Source organism: Microplitis demolitor, chromosome 3, assembly GCF_026212275.2.
Source record: "Microplitis demolitor isolate Queensland-Clemson2020A chromosome 3, iyMicDemo2.1a, whole genome shotgun sequence".
Lineage (NCBI taxonomy): Eukaryota > Metazoa > Arthropoda > Insecta > Hymenoptera > Braconidae > Microplitis > Microplitis demolitor.
The window spans coordinates 6,684,514-6,701,680 of record NC_068547.1 but is presented as its reverse complement, the minus strand read 5'-3'; the positions used below and the strand labels follow the sequence as shown (position 1 = coordinate 6,701,680).

The 17,167-nt window shown below is 25.5% G+C and overlaps 1 protein-coding gene and 1 long non-coding RNA gene across 3 annotated transcripts in view; one reads left to right on the top strand and one right to left on the bottom strand.

The window, feature by feature from the left end:
• Positions 1 to 1,201: 1,201 nt before the first annotated feature.
• Positions 1,202 to 14,336, bottom strand: LOC103568585 (uncharacterized). Its single transcript, XR_001345117.2, has 4 exons — positions 14,273 to 14,336; positions 2,204 to 2,258; positions 1,521 to 1,629; positions 1,202 to 1,418 (listed from the first exon to the last, which is right to left on the bottom strand). It is a non-coding gene; the product is annotated as an uncharacterized LOC103568585 (long non-coding RNA).
• LOC103568583 (probable serine/threonine-protein kinase DDB_G0282963) overlaps positions 14,329 to 17,167 on the top strand; it is a 28,251-nt gene continuing 25,412 nt past the window's right edge. The window contains exons 1-2 of one of the 2 annotated variants that reach the window (XM_008545514.3): positions 14,329 to 14,848; positions 14,913 to 15,439. The gene's annotated coding sequence lies outside the window, so the exon portion shown is untranslated. The remainder of the gene's footprint in view (positions 14,849 to 14,912; positions 15,440 to 17,167) is intronic. The other variant, XM_053737461.1, reaches the window with a different exon arrangement.

The following is a 17,167-nucleotide window of genomic DNA, read 5'->3' as shown; positions in this document are numbered from 1 at the left end:
GAACATGAGAAATAGAAGCATAAAAAATGTATATGCTTCTGTTCTTAACAAATAAGGTTCTCGAGCAGAAACCTTATTGGAATAATAAAAAGCTATCAGCAACGATATTTATTTAAGTTTGGATAGAAAAAAGTGGATACTTCACATTGATAGCGAGATAAAAATTTATGGAAAAAGATAAATATTATATTAAATCCTTACCTTGCATATTGATTCGTAGAAATGATTGATATTTAATCTTTATACCAATCCATAATCTTACTAGTTCGCTTATATTTTGTATCGGCAAAAATATAAACTTTTATATATTATACTGAATTTTTGATACTCAATTAAGAAAAATGACAGAATAAGAGCTTTTAAAAATATTGTCCATGACGAATTTAAGTATGAGAAGAATAATACAATTTTTCATCAACGATTTTTTAACTTTCAAAATTTTAAAAGATTTATAATTTTTTATCGGGAAGTTGAAAAAGAAGTTATTAATTTCGGTCCGATTTTTAAAAACCGAGTTTTGACCTAATTTCGACGTTTGAAGGTCTTAAAAAGCTATTTTTTCGGATAATTTTTATCTTTTGAATCTTTAGATAATTTTTTCTAATACTTTGATGAATTTCAAAATTTTCAGAAAAATAGAAAAAAACATTTTTTTTTTTACTTTTTCATTTAATAACTTTCAAGTAATACATAATAGTTAAATCTTGTTAACATTTTTATGTAGCTTATCTAATGAGCTTTATATTTCAGTACTATTTTTTTATATTCAACGAAAATTACCTATATATTTATTGAAATTTAGCTGTTGCATTCGTTCTTCCACTTTTTAACAAATTCATATAGCTGTTCCAATTCCGATTACTGCCGTGTAGCACTTTTAAAATCTCAACATTAAAGTATACATAAAGTATTTTTTCAAAATTGACAAGCATAAATATAATTGATCTTATAAGCTTCAGATGAACTTTTAAACGCCACCGTCTACCTTACAAATTTAAATAATTAAATAAATAATGAAAAATCTACTTCTATTTTGGCTGCCGAATGGCCTTTTTTTTTAATTTAGAGATATTACCAATCGTTATTGATCATCTAGGACAATGATACACCCTTCGATTTTTGTGCGAAACAAATATTAGGAAAAATTATTTATTTGTTTTGGGTTTTATAAAATAACTATTAATTAAGAAATAGACTGTAGTTGTTTTCATTATTTTTTATTGGTTTATTAAAGATAATTATTCAAGAGAAGGTAATTAAAATTATAAAAATGTCTATTGTCTTCTTCAATCATGTGGTTTTTTTTATTTGTATCCACGACTTGGATCGTATTTGTATTGGCATACATACTGTGTTACCCCCGAGTTATATGTAAATGGAGCGCAGTTGTCCGAATAGCAATCACTATTATAGGTGCACTAAAATGATAAATAATAATAATAATAACACCAGGCCTTATTTGAGGCTTCTAGATTTGTAGACTATACTTCGAGGATCAAATCTATTTATTTTGTACTTACTAACTCATAATCTTTTTTCTTTGCATCCGCGGCATGTATCATCGCAATGATAAACAGAACAGCAATAAGTCCAAACAGTATCTTCGCCATTATATTTATTGAATGCTATCTAGATAATTCAAGTTCCATATTTATAAGCAGTTATTATTTTAAGTATTTATTTTTTTTGTAAATTAAAGTCACGTAAGATCTTAGAGCTTTTAAATTTGATCTTAGAGTTTGTAGATGATTAAGCTTTCTGTAGGTATTCGTTTTAGAGGCAACTTGTTGATTATTAATATTTTTAAAAATTTAGTTATTTTACACGAAAAAAAAAATGAATAACTATAAGACATGCAAGAAAGTCTAGCCAGTATCTCATTTTTTTAACATTAAATAAAAATAATACTTAATATAAATGTCATCAAGTATTATATTTTATAATTCAAATCTATAAAAATTAATTTACAAATATTATACATATGCAGAAATATTTTTAGTAAAAAATATCCAAAATATTTGAGAATGTGAGGGCATGTAGTAAATATCAAAATTTTTGTAAAATATACTACTCGATAGCATGTAAATAAAGTGCAATTTCTACTAACAACAATGTAAAAATTTACCAAACTTTATGGGTAATTTTCACTCAAAAATTATCTGCGTGTACATGTATATTTATTTTATTTAAAATTTATACTTACTCAATTGTGAATTATCGTAGAGAAATATTGAAGCTGTCGTCAGAATTACGATCAACTAAATGGATATAGAACCAAAATTTTGATCGATATTTAAACCAAATCGATAACCTTGTTACAAATCGTTTAAGCCAATAGAATAAGTTATAGATTTGAAAGATGAACGCAGTAGAGGGGGCAGGGCGAAGAAAAAAATTATATCACTTATAATAGTGCTAATATATATAGATATAAAAATACACTAGCAGAAAATATTGACGGTCCATTTTACCTCTTAATAATTAATATATGCAACTAAATAAAAAATCAAGTGCCCATCTCTGAACATATACCAAAAGGTTCTCATTTCGAATAGTTACTATGATAGACATAGATATTTTTTTATGTTCATCTAACACATAAAAGAGACTGGGGTACTCTTAAATTTTAGTTAAAAAAAAAAAATTATTGGTCGAAAGCTCTTTTAGGATTAGGGATTTTGTTAGAGATGTAAGAGCAAAACAAAAAGAAACTAAGCAAGAAATAATTACTGGCATAGCTAAGCGTCGTGCCCCGGTCTCCTCTGTGCTAAGCTTGGAATATTGTTCAAATAAATAAATTTTGTAAAACTTTTTTTAAAGAGGATATAATGAAATTTTAACATGAATGTAAACATTTGAACGCAAAAGATGTGACAAGGTCAGGATATTTTTTTCTGAATTTTTTTTTTATCATATTTTTAAATTGTGTGTAATTGGAGTTTAATTATGACGAACAAAAGAATTCCTAATTCTCATGCTCACTGTGTTGCATCGATATAGTTATCAGCGATAATAAACTCATTAGTCGTGTTATGTCTTTATTGCGTGGCAGAAAAAAAAAACAATTATTTGCTCTTACCTTTATTACCTTAAAAAAAATGTAACACCTATCAGAGGCTATAAATTTATTGTTTTTGTTGTTGTTGTTGTTTTCCCCAGATAAATCATGATATAATGTACTATAATGTGTTTAAGTTTGAATAGCTCACAAGAAAACAATAGCATACAAAGTATTTTCGAGCTCAAAGAGCTCAAAAACAGCGGGAAGTTTTGGGGCTGGTCCGCAGGGTCAACCGATGCCCAGATTTTTATTTAAGAATTTGGTGTTCCATTTGTATTTTTTTCGACGAACTTTGTTGGTAAAAAAAATAAAATTTGTTAGAAATGAATTTCTATCTTGCCAACTAAAAGTTACTCTGTCATCATTTTAAATTTAAGAAATCTATTTTGCTTCTCTCTCTTCTCTTTTGTGACATTTAAAGTATCGATTAGAATATTATATTTGATAACAACTTTAAAATAAGTAAAATATTAATGTCGAGTACCAATAATCTCTATGCAACGAAATGGAAAATTCAGTAAAATAGATTGATTAAAAGGCAACGAAGTACCAAATCGTTAAAAAAATATTTTTAAATGTTAGATTTAAGAGCTAAAATTATGTGATTTTTTCATCCATAATTTTTTTGATTATCGATGTTCTAGCGAATGGTTTAATTCATTAAATATATTCATAAATATTTAATCCAACAAGTAAAAAAAAAATTGATTACATATTTATTATCACTTTGAAGTAGATTTTTTTTTTTCAGTTTGATAAGTATTAAAAATTAAGAAATACATCTGAAGCTTGAAAAAATTTTTTTTTAATGTTATCAAGCTTAAAAAAACATGATCGTCAATTTATCTAATATAAATATTATTTTTTATACCGTTATATTTATATAATTATTTATTTTGATAGTAATAAAAAAAAACTGTTGAATGAGTATTGGAGTTTTAAAGAAACACTCAAGACATCAAGTAGTTTAAATTTCAAAGGAAGAATTTATTTTTTTTTTATAAATGAAGGAATTAACAAACACCTGCATCATTTTTTTTTACCTGGAATGTTAGACAAAAAAAAATCCGAAATAAGTGTTTACATAATTGTACTTAAACTTTTTTTATGTTTAACGGTAAAAAAATAAAAAAAAAAATATTTAATATTTTAATTCTAATTTTTTTTTATCGGTCGCCTTGGAATATTGTTTTAATATTACACGTAGAAAAAAATTAAGTAATTTTTACTAAATTTAAAAAAAAAATTACAATCCGAGAAGTAATCTTGAAACGTTAAAAAAATCAAAACTTGTACAAAACTCAAAGTAAAAATTACAACATATTATTTAGAGTAATAGTTTCTATTGATTATATAAATTACTATATTCAAAATAAAATTTACTAGCGACAAATAAAAATTATACATGGAAAAAAATGATGCTCAAAATTTTAATAGTTTATAGTTTATTTTCGACTTAAAATTAGTATATTCGATACTAATATCAAACCAGGATCATTATATATATTACAAAATGGCTATTATTTATATGAAAATTTGATACACATAGAAGAGCAAAATTTGTAATTTCGTTTATTAAAATTAATATGACAGAGAATCGATAAATTGGTATCGACAGTTATTACTAATCAAATAAACATAGAAAAATTTAAAAAATGAGGAACCGAAAAATTAGTAAACGTACATATTAATATATAAAGATCTAGTATACGAATTTTTCATTTTATTATTTACCACTTATTCGAATATGTATATAATAAATTAATTTATAATAACGAATAAATAACATCTTATATTAATTATTAGTCAATGGAATAGAATTTATGAAATAAGAGTTAAAAATTTTCGGTATTTTTATGAGCAAAAAATCAGTATCTAGTATACTAATTTTTCATTTTATTATTTACCACTTATTCGGTTTATGTATATTGTAAATCAATTTATAATGATGAATAAATGATATTTTAAGCTAATAATTGCTCAGTGATATCGAATGTATAAAATAAAAGTTTGTAACTTTTGCAATTTTCGGCTGGAAAAATCAGTATCTGAAACACCAATTCTTATTTTGACCAATCATTACTTTTTAATAGATTATGTCATAAATTAATTAACTTTCACTAATAAGTCACGTATTATACCTAAAAATAATAATATTTACCTACTTTTTCAAATAATTGATAGTAGTTTTTAGGAATCTACAAAAATTAGTAAACTACTTTGCATTAAGCACCTAATAGTACTAATTATTAATAACAGATTCTACTTTTTACTATTATTTATTAATTTTTAATATTCTGTTTTTTCCGTGTAATGTACCAATAATTTTGACTATTGTGCTTGTTAAATATTAGTTAACGCGCTTTGTGAAAGATGTAATTTTTACAATCTCAAATAGTAATTTTATTTTCTGGAGTAGCATCGATAAGTAAATATCGATTTTTTCGTGCATAGGCTACGTAAAATAAAAATATTAACTGGTATAATTTCTACAATAAAAATATTTTTTATTATTTTTCTTTCCTCCCACTTGTTAATAGCGCCAGTCATTAACCCACTTGCATTAAACGTGTACTCTATAAACTTAATAACGAGGGCATTATTAGAAGATGTTGACGATAGACGAGATCAAAGAATAACCGGCGTATAGTAAAAAATAAATAGATTAAAAAGATAATTGTGAGCATATATGAGCGTAATAAGAAAACACAGTATGCATCGTTGTTACTACTCTGTTGATGTTGTTGTTGTTTATTGTAAAGTGTGAATTATTTCCTAGATTATTCTCTGACACAAACGATCGCATCTCAAAGATGCGCACAATCTTATCCTCTACACAAAATAATAGGTCTTTGACGCGTCTTTATGTTTATGACTTACATTTTCTCATTCTATATCTATTCTTTTATTGCCATACCCTGAAAAAATTATTATTAACGCTTTATATTCTTGGAATAATATTCCCAACATGAATATAATTTTTCAAAGTTTTATTTTTTTTTTAAATGAAAATGTAATTTTTAATTTTTTGAATTGTAAAATAATCATTTAATTGAATCATGTTTTCAATAAAACTTTGACAGCGTAATAAAACTAAAAAAAAAATATTTAAGGTGATGAAGTATTGAGTGAAAGAGGATTAAATAACTATTTTTTTATTCATTGAAATTCAATAATGAACGGCGCATATATATTTATAAGTCGGGGAATAAAATCAATTGGCAAATGAATTGTGGAAAGTTTAATGAGAGTTTGAAATTCATAGCTCAAAGGGAAGCACTTGATAATTAATATATAGTTATACCCCTGGGCGATAATATTAATTAATCAATGTTAAAGCCGGTAGCTTTCCTCAAAGCTCGGTCAATTGTTTTATGCTTTACTGAATTCGCTCAAACCACTGTTTTGCATACACTAGATCCACATTATATTATTGCATATATTTATATTTGTTATCTTTGATAAATAAGTTTACATTAAAGTGACTCAACAGTAAACATGTGACGTGATAATTTTAATAACTGTATATAAATAATTACCATAATAAATTGTCAACTTTGATTCCGTATAAAGTATATATATATACATATATATTAGTACAAAATAACCTTTAGAAAAATTGAATTTTCTTCTGACAAGAAGTTATGCTATTAAAAACTTTGAGCCTAATATATTTTTGATGAGAAAATTTTAATATTTTATTCAAAGTAATTTTCCGAATCGAAGAAATCTATAACCCGTGTAAAAAAAAGTTGTTAAAAAAGTGTTGACTATTCTAAACCTTAAAATGTAACACAACGACGAATTTTTTTAAACTTTTGAAAATTCAAGAGAAAAATCAACAAATATCCTTGTATTCTGAAAATATGCTAAAACAAAAAACGTCCAGAAATAGTTCAAAATTAGTTTTTTCTGAACGTATTTTGCACTGAAAAATGTTAATTTGTAGTATTAAGTCAATTGTTATTTTCTGTGTGTTGTTAGAGGTTTGAAAATTGTTTAAAAAAGGTTCCTCATTGTGTCACGTTTAAATGTTTAGAATAACAAACACTTTTTTAACCTTTTTTCAACAATTTTTTTTACACGGGAAGTTTAGTTCGATATGCTGATCTTATTTTTTTGGGAATAGTGTTAATAAATGTCGACTTTCTTTTGTCATGAAATTTATTATATAAATATGAAATTAATAATGCAATTATTTTTGTAGATTAACTTCCACAAAATAATTTTTATTTCTCCGTGTATTTTAAAAAGTATTTGGAAAATCAAAAAGTGCAGAACTCAAACGCGCATATTATATTTTCATTGGTCAATTTATTTTCATAATAACATGAAATATTCTTTGACGGTACAATATCGATAATTCTTCTTCTCTCTAAAAATGAGTTATAGTCAAATTCACTCCAATTTAGTGAATATGCACTAGGAATCAGCTATATGTATACCACGGGTTGAATTAGTGGTATATTTATAATAACTGGAGAAATATAGTGACTATTCACTGATTCGCATTGAATTTCACTAATTCAGTTTTAGAGAGTTGACTTAACTACATTAAATTAGATGATTTGTATTCAATTTGAATGCTCTGCTAGATTTCGTCGAAAGGTGTGTATCAGTTTTAATATTTTTTTTTGCTACTATCACGCCAGGGTTTATTGTCAACATTTGACGAGAAAAAACTGCCAGAAATTAAAAAAAAAAGAGGTGTGCAAAAAAGCCATCTGGGTGCAGCACCGGTAGAAGGCCCATAACAGAATATATGTAAATATATAGAGTCCAATGCCCTTGCTTCGCGTTCGAGGCATACAATTTGAGGAAGACAAAACGAGGCTTGCAAAAGTGTTCGCCAGAGGTAGCACCAGTAGAAAAAAAAATATATAGTCGATTATAGAGAAAAATTTACCGTCGATCATTACTTTTATTTAATTAAAAAAATAAATGGTAAAAACTACGATAGTAGTGAAAATCGAAAGGGATCAACTAGACAAAACTCTGAAGATGATAAAAAAAAAATAATAATAATAATAAGAAACAAGTCTTTCTAGTGAACGGTTTGCGAGATATAGTGTTTACATACTACACCCTGTAAACAGACCAATTCACGGACAACGAAAATTTTTTTCAATTAAATTTTTTTTAATAATATACGCAACAAAAAGACTTTAAATTTGGTGGAAAAAAAAATTTTTTTTTTTTGGTCTGATTACTGTATATCCGATAGTTTTGAGCATTTTCAGCCCAACGCATGCTACCTAGGGCAAAATAAACCAGCCCAAAAATCGAAAAAATGATTCTATCAAATTTTTATCGTCAAATTAAAAAAAATTTAGGATATTTCCGCATTTTTAGCCCTACCTATAACACCTGGGGCAAAATGGACCAGCCGAAAGTTCTGAAAAATGATTCTTTCATATTTTTATCGTTAAATTAAAAAAAATTAAAATGTCAATTCATTTTTCGGATGATTTCCTGAGGTTGGGGCAAATTTGGCCACTTAAAGGATTCGAAAATAATATTTGATTTTTTAATTGATAACAATTGAATTAAAATTAAAAAAATCATCATTTTCTGAAGGGGGGCCTCTCTGCCCCATGTGCACAAAAAAAATTTGTTTCCCTTCGTATCCACCAATGATGTGAAATGTAATTTTTCTATATGTATTTTACCTAAAAAAAATTTTAATTTAATGAAATTTGATCAACTTTCAAAAATTTCTTTTTTCAACTTTTTTAAAGGACACCCCATTTTGCCCGCCAGAAAAAAAAATTTATTTATTAACGGCAGCTAAAAATTTTGTCTATTTACCTTGGATATCATTAAAAACAAAAAGATTGGGCGTATTTTAGTCATCGAAAACTTAGTATTTCCATAGGTACCCCCTTTTGCCCCTCCCTCCTCTATGTTTTCAACTTACCCGTAAAAAAATGAAAAATATATCTAAAATACGAGAGCTATTGTTTTCAGTCTGATTTTAGAAAATTGACTTTTTGGAAAATTGAATCTGAAGAATATATTGTTATCGAATAGTTTGAAAAATGCCTGTTTTGAACACTTTCTCAAATTAATCATAATTAATCGTCAAATTTGATCTGATAGTCATTTTACTCTTATCTAGAAGACCACTTTTGATTCTTGTCTATACCGATTCATTTCACCCAAAATATTCTTCAACAAAAATTTAATAGTTTTTAATTTATTAATTACTTTCAATTTCTTATATTTTTTTGCTTCAATGTAAGATAAAATATTTTGAAAATATAATTTGTCAAGAGTATTTTCAAAAACATCAGCAACTTTTCGGGATTGCCTAAAGAGTAAATTCCAAATATTTTTGTAGTGAGTCAATCTGTTAAATTGATAAAAATAAATGTCGATGAACTTTAGCGTTACCTAAAGATATCCGATTAATCATTTGAGTGATTGAATTATACTCAAAGCATGTCAGGCTACATTACGGGTTAAAGATCAGATGAAACTACACACTGTATGTGCAAGACTTGATACTTTGAATGAACGCCTTCTTCATTAATGTAAACATTACGCTTTCTGACACACCGATCACATCGCCGTATAAATTTATTTTTACTCTTTTTTCTTTTATTTTTATTTTTTTAATTCATACTCTGCTAATATTCTTTTCACAAATTATTATTTTTATTTATTTATTTTTTTTTTTATAAAGTCACGGGTTTAATTTCCATCTATATCAGTATTTATAGTGACCTTATTTTTTAATCTATCTCGTCATTCGATGATTTAACAGTTAGATTTGTGTAATATAATCTGCTCTACATATTTCTAGTGTGAGTAATTTTTGTTTTTTTTTTTACTTAATATTTCAATGATTCAGAATTTGGATATGGAAATAATAAATTTATATTTAAATTATGGTTAATATTCATGGTCCGATAATAAACGGAACGTCTTGCAGTGACTTAGTGCATGGTACGTGTAATAATTAATGTATAAAGAGTAGAGGAGTTAACTAAACCGTCTATAGGGTCATCGGTAGTGAGCGCAGGAAACAGGAAATCCTGAGGAATAAGACGAGCCAACCAGAAAGCAACAATATTGTGCCTGTGATTTTAACTCTGTGATTTTAACAATACCTTTATTTTATTAACAAAGGGATTTTAAATTACTCTTTTAAATTTTGCTTAAAAAATATAGCATACATATTATTTATGATTAATACTCAAATTATTATTGAAAAGTATAATTTAAATTTAATTTATTGATAATAAAGTTTTAATAAAAAATGTATATGGAATTTTTGATGCTGGTAAATTATAAAAAAAAAAGTTAGGTGAATAATGAGTTAAAAATAAATTTACAAAGATATGATGTGTAAGGGTATGAAAGTAATAGTGAAAACAAAAATGAATGTACGAATGAAAAAAGATAAAAGGATTGAGAAAGAGAAAGGAAAAATTTTATGGGTTCGTTGATGCACACGTTTAAGATTTATTGTGATGCCGAACTGCATTACAAATCTTATATCATGAGCAGAAATAACTTTTTAAAATTTTGTAAGAGATTATTATCATGTTTATTTTCAAAAATATTTTTTATTTTTAATTATCAGTTTTACTGTAAAAAAAAGTCATAAAATTTAAGTTAATGTAGACCATAGACGTTTGTTTGTGCTAATTGTTTAATTCCTTTCTTTCATATATATAAGGACATAAATTTTTTATTTTGTCTGTTTACTTCTTACTATATTATATACACCTTGCATCAATTAATTAGTGTTTATTCTCGATTTAACGAATTATAATTTTCATTTGCTGCTCAGTGGTGAAATTTTATTGTTAATCGATATTCATGATTTTAAATGAATAATTAGATATTTGTCTCAAAATAATTTTTATTAAAAATATAAATAAAATATTCAAACTTTTGTGAGATTTTTCAAGACTCCAATTTCAAAAGATTTTTTAATCCGTCAATTGATAAAAAATACATTTGAAAAAAAAAACTACTAGAATCTATTAATCATGAACTATAATTTGATAACCAACACGTAATTTCATTAAAAACCAAAGAAACAGATTTTTTTTTATTTGAAATAAATCTTAATACAATTGCAATCGGTAGCCGTTACCGAAAATTAGGTAGCAGCTACCGAAAAATAATCAGTAGTGGCTATAAAAAAAAAAATCGGTAGTAGCTACCAATAAATAATCGGTAGTAGCTACCAATAAATAATCGGTAGTAGCTACCAATAAATAATCGGTAGTAGCTACCGATTGCCAATAAGTAGCTGCTATCGATTATTTTTTTCAGTGAAATTACAAAATCAATTATTTTACAAAAATCAAAATTATTACAGGTTTTAAAAAAATTAATTTTATTTTTATGAAAAATTTTGAAAATCATTGGATACAGATATATTTATTTTAAAATATATTCAACTTCTATTAAAAATAAACGTTTTACTGTGGAAATATAAAAAACAAAATATTTTCTGTTGTATAAAAAACATGATTGATAGTAAAAAAAAAAAAATGTTTAGTAAATTTTTTTTTAGTTACAAAAGCCGTCTGTAAATATAACAAGAGCATTGTGATGGGTGTAGGAAGGATTTAGAGAGTGATGGCACAAACCTTTTAGGCAAACTAATGCATCAACCCTGTGGGTGATGGCAGAGCACAGGATGTGTGTTGATAAAGCAAGCTTTGCACTAAAATGAAACAACAGGATATGAGAGGTAGAGCTAACTGTAGTCACTTTTACCATGACTGATAATGGCTGATTGCATTTTCACTTACACATACACACATCAGTATATATATGTCTGTTACATAATGACAGCTTAGTTATTACTACCAAGTCATTTACGAGTGTATAAATGTTTACGGGCGACTTCTACACCTGATGCCTCACGATTTTAGCAGTCAGACAAAGGAGTTAAATTTTATATGTAATAAAGATTTATAATATGCTTCATATACATATAGTTATTGAACAAAAAAAAAAACAAACAAAAAGATAAAAAAATAATTAAGAACAAGATAAAATAAATAATTTATTCTACGAAAAAATTAGAAAGTTACTTTATGGAAATTAATGTACTAACGTCAATACTTTGAAGATAGAAAATATATTATACGCTACTCGTAGTCGTTATCAACAAAGAGAAAAATCTGGTTGAAATTTTATTATTAGTTTTGAAACTGAGGTAAATCTGCATTACTTTATGTTGACATTTAATAAAGGTCGATCGGAGAATATTCTTTTAAGAAAAATATTATTTATGTCATACTTATTATAATGAACAAGAATAAAAACAAAAAAGTGATTTAAAATAACAAAACTTTAGAGTTAATTAAATTAGTTATAAGAGTAATATTTCCATATAAATGAGATATTGATTGAATAAAATTGAGTGATTGGTTTATTAATAAATTTTATTAATTTTTTTTTTAATTATTATGAATATTTAATGAAGATACTATTTCAAATGTTGACTTGAAGAAATATTACTTTTTTATTTTAATGATAAATGTATTTGTTATATATATCTAGAGTAATTTTAATATTAAATTGAAGAATAAATTTAGTCTTTGGTGTATAACAAAAGTTTCACTGAAACTTTTCTTATAGATAAGTGCTTTCTTGTGTTTGTATATAAATTTACATTATTTATTATACAAAGTGCAAATCCTATATATTGTACAAAAGATAATTAACAAAAAAACTTTAAATTAAATTTAAAAAAATGAAAATTTTAGAACTTTTATTTTTTAATTTTCATTTTAAAAAAAAGTCTGTTGGAATAAATGAAAAGAGAAAAGAAAAGAGCAAGCGCATTGTGAATGTCCAGTTGTACACTTTTTCGCTAGACATTTACAAAGGGTTGAACCCCGTGCATTCATCGGTCTAAACCCTTACATTTACATGTGTGCATTGTTCAATATACCAACAATTTTTGTTCAGTAACAACCCTAATCTACTAGGGTGGCTTTGTGTCTCAAGGGAATTTTCCTACTAAATTTATCCCGTAAATCAGTAGATCCCCATATTTATATTCTCCCTTAAATTTATCATTTTTTTCTTTCCTTTATTCTTAATATCAAATCATCTATATTATCTCATGCCACTAGGGCTGAGTTATATTATCAGCCCGCTAACCACTAGTTACACTAATTGTCTTATCATTTTACAACTAACTACATATAGATATCACTTTTTTATCTCTATCTCTGCTATCTTTTTCTCATTCTTACGACTCTGTGTTCTCATTACATTACTTATTATTATTTAATTCATTAAAATATTTCATTACAAAATTTTTATGATCCTGAAGTTAACAGACGATTAACAAATTTTTTTTTTCAACAAATTAATGACAAAAAAAAAAAACTAAAAATATGCACACGTAGAAAATTTAAAAAACCACAGGTGCAATTTTTTGAAATATTTTTTTTTTATAATTTACCATTTTTTTTTAATCCAAAAATTATTAGTCGTCGGCTAACTTCAGTATTAAATTTTTTTTTTTAATCAATAATTTATTGAAATTTTTACAAATAAAAAATATAAAATTTGTATGCAATAATATATATTTTAAAATAATTAATGGTTTTTTTATTGACCCTATATTTATGATAAATGATATGATATATTACGACAATTTACTGGTCGAATAAACAATAATAATAATGACTTCCGCATGAACTACATAAAAAGTATCAGCATGTAAGCAGTATCTAAACATACTAATATATAAGAACTAACATAACACTAGAGTGTTGAGAAAAATTAGATGAGGGGTTGAATGCCAGTTGTATGGGAGCTGGTAATAAGATAAATCTATTGCCCTCATGACCACTGAGTGTGATGAAAAAAAAGTTTTAATGAGTAAAAAGGTCATGGAAAATGAGTTAAGGGAACCTGGGAAATAAAATAAAGAAAATGACAATGGAAAAAATAACAGGATTTAAAAAGTGACTTTACGTTAGGATTTAGATATGGTAGATCTTGGATGTTGTCCTAGACCTCCTGGACGAGAGTTACTATTCTATTGTGATGTTTATACATGTTTCTTAAAAGTCTTTTGGAGTATGTATATATTTGAGTCATAATAAAGTTAAGAGAGAGAGAGAGAGAGAGAAAGAGAGGGAGAGTAGGGAAAGAGAGAAAGATCGAGGAAGAGGCAACAGCAATGAGTGAGAGATATCGAAAATGTGTAAGAGAGATACATACTCGTCGGCTTTACCCGAGAACTCGATTGTACACCGAAGAAACGGCAGTCGCCACTCGACGCCCGCTACGAACGGAAAGAAAATTGTACGCAAACGCGAGGAGAACGACTTTGAAATTACAGAGCTGGCTTATCGCTATTGCATTTTCATATTTTATTTGTTTTTTTAATTTCATTGTCGATATTTACAAATTTTCGTTTATTTTTTTTTTTAATTTATCGGTAAAAAAAAAATTTTAGTATTTTTATTTTTAGTGCCACGTTTTTATTTTTGTGAAGGTGTAAAGTGAAAGGGAATAGACATAAAACTTTTTTTGGAGTAGTTTTTTTTAGAGAAATTTAAAAAAGTAAAAGTAAGAGAAGAGATTAAGGACAAGGGAACTTTTAAGATTTTTTTTCTTTTTTCAAATATATATGATACATTCAATAAAATTGTGGACCTGATTTAATAAAAAAAGTAAAAGCGTTAAAAAATAATAAACTTATTGGAGTTAATTATTTTTTAAACAAGGAAATTAAAAAACGCGGAACATTATTTTTGTGATAAAAAAAAGAATAATAATAAACAATACGAATTGGTAAGAAAACAAAATTAAATATTTAAATTATCAATATATATTTATTTATTATTGATAATTGTAGTATATGTTTGAGACGAAATGTCAAAGGAGATACTGAAAGACAATTGGATTGAGAGGCGAGAAGTGCATGGATATTTCAATGAAAATAAATCATTAGATTGCAAGTAGATTCATTAAAACTTACTTATCGTCATATTTATATGTTTAGTGATACATGATAGACATCTGTACATTTTAAAATATAAAAGTGAATTAATAACTTGTTGTATTACATTACTGTCGTTGCATGTGTATGTTGACCGTTGGATGTCATCTTGTCATAACATTTAAAAATTAAACTTCAATGTGCTACTACGCTCTTTGTAATTAATACTCGTATTAATAAATAAATGAATAATATATATATGTATATTGGTTAAGTGTGAAAAAATAAATAGTTTCTTTTTGCAACGTGACTTGTTTTGTTTATGTGAAAGTGGCGGCTAAATATGTAATTGTAATAGTGATTTGAATCTATTAATGGATATTTATTTTTTCCACTGGATTCATTCTGTGGTTTAAAATTTTATTTTCAAATATTTTTTAATGGTAAGTTTATTTATTTTTTATTATTAAATATGTTTTTATGTTTTGTCATTAAAAATTTGCTGAATATTTTATTTTTAATAAACTTTAATACATAATTGTTTCGGTGAAATTATTAATTATAAAAAATAAGTGTAACATTTTTTGTATTATTATTATTATTATTATTATTATTATTATTATCAATTTAATTTAAAATAATGTTAAAATAGAAAATAATTTTATTTGAATTGAAAAAAAAGATTTTGAATTCGAATATTAAAAAAAATAGTACCCGGAAAAATACCTAGATTTTTGAAAAAGTCTGGCTAAAAAAAAGCAAAAATTTACCGTTTGTCGAAGTATATTTATGACTTAAAATAAATATTTATCTACTAATTTTGCACCAGGATCATACTTTATTAAAAACTGATATATAAAATTGTATAAAAATTAAAAATATATCAATTTATAATTTGGTATACTTAAATTAATAGTTATCATTTATTCGATTGGCGTACATAAAATTAATTTTCGCCAGAGTCAAAAAACAAATTCGGATTTAAGCCTCAAAGTTCTCAATGAGGTTTTTGAGGATAAATTTAGAATTTTAAAATTGACAACAATATAGAAAGTTATCGTAGTTTAGTCTTTAAAGTAGTATTTATGAGCAATTTTACCACTTAGGGACTAAACTGGATTAACATAATTTGAATTAAAGCCTGAAAATACTCAAAACATACAGGAATTATTTAATCTACGTTTGAACCTCAAAACTCTCATTCGACGTATTCTCTCCCTTCCCTTTTCTATTTAAAATTTTAAAAAGTCCAAAACATCTTTTCATTTATTGAGAATTTTGAGGTCCAAGTTATAATTTAAAATCGGTAAATTCGAAACATTTAGACCTCATAGTTCTCATTAAGGATTTTTAGTACTGAAGTAGAGTTGCTTTCTGGGCGGCATATAAAACATCAAAGAAATTGAGGCTTTTGAAGACTAAAGTAGAATTAGTTTTTTGCCGAGTCGTTAATAAATAAGTCATATTCTTTATGATTTATCAGTAAATTTATTGTTAATGTAATATAATTAATAAATTAAGAATTAGAAATTCAAAAAATTTTTTCTGTAGAATAATTGGCACCAACTTTTTACTTCACAATAAGTATTAATAATTTGATTGTTGTATATCTTTGATAAATTAGCGTTTACTACTGAATTATAAATTAATATCTAAAAGCAATAATATTTATTTACATTTAAACTGTGAATTTGCAAAAATTAGTATTCGACTTTTACATTAAATTACATATCAATACTAATTATTAATAATAAATTTTACTCATAGAGGAGGGAAGGGCCAAAGGGGTACTTAAGGAAATACTAAGTTTTCAAGGAATCAAATACACTGAATTTTTTTTTTCAATGATATTTAAAGTAAATAGAAAAAATTTTCAGTTACCGTTAAAAAAAAAATTTTCGATTTTTGCGGGCAAAATAGGGTACCCCCTAAAAAACATAAATAATAAAAATTTCTGGATTTCAAATGAATTTTACATGATTATTGGATACAAAAGAAGAAAAACAAATTTTTTAATAGCTTTTATCATAAAACAAATGTCATTATTATTTTTCAACTGACAATTGATTTTTGAAAAAGTCTAACAAAAAAAAAATTCAAAATAACGCTCAATTATATTTACAAAAGTGATTTTGGAATGTTTAAAAACCATTTAAAATATACAATTTTAG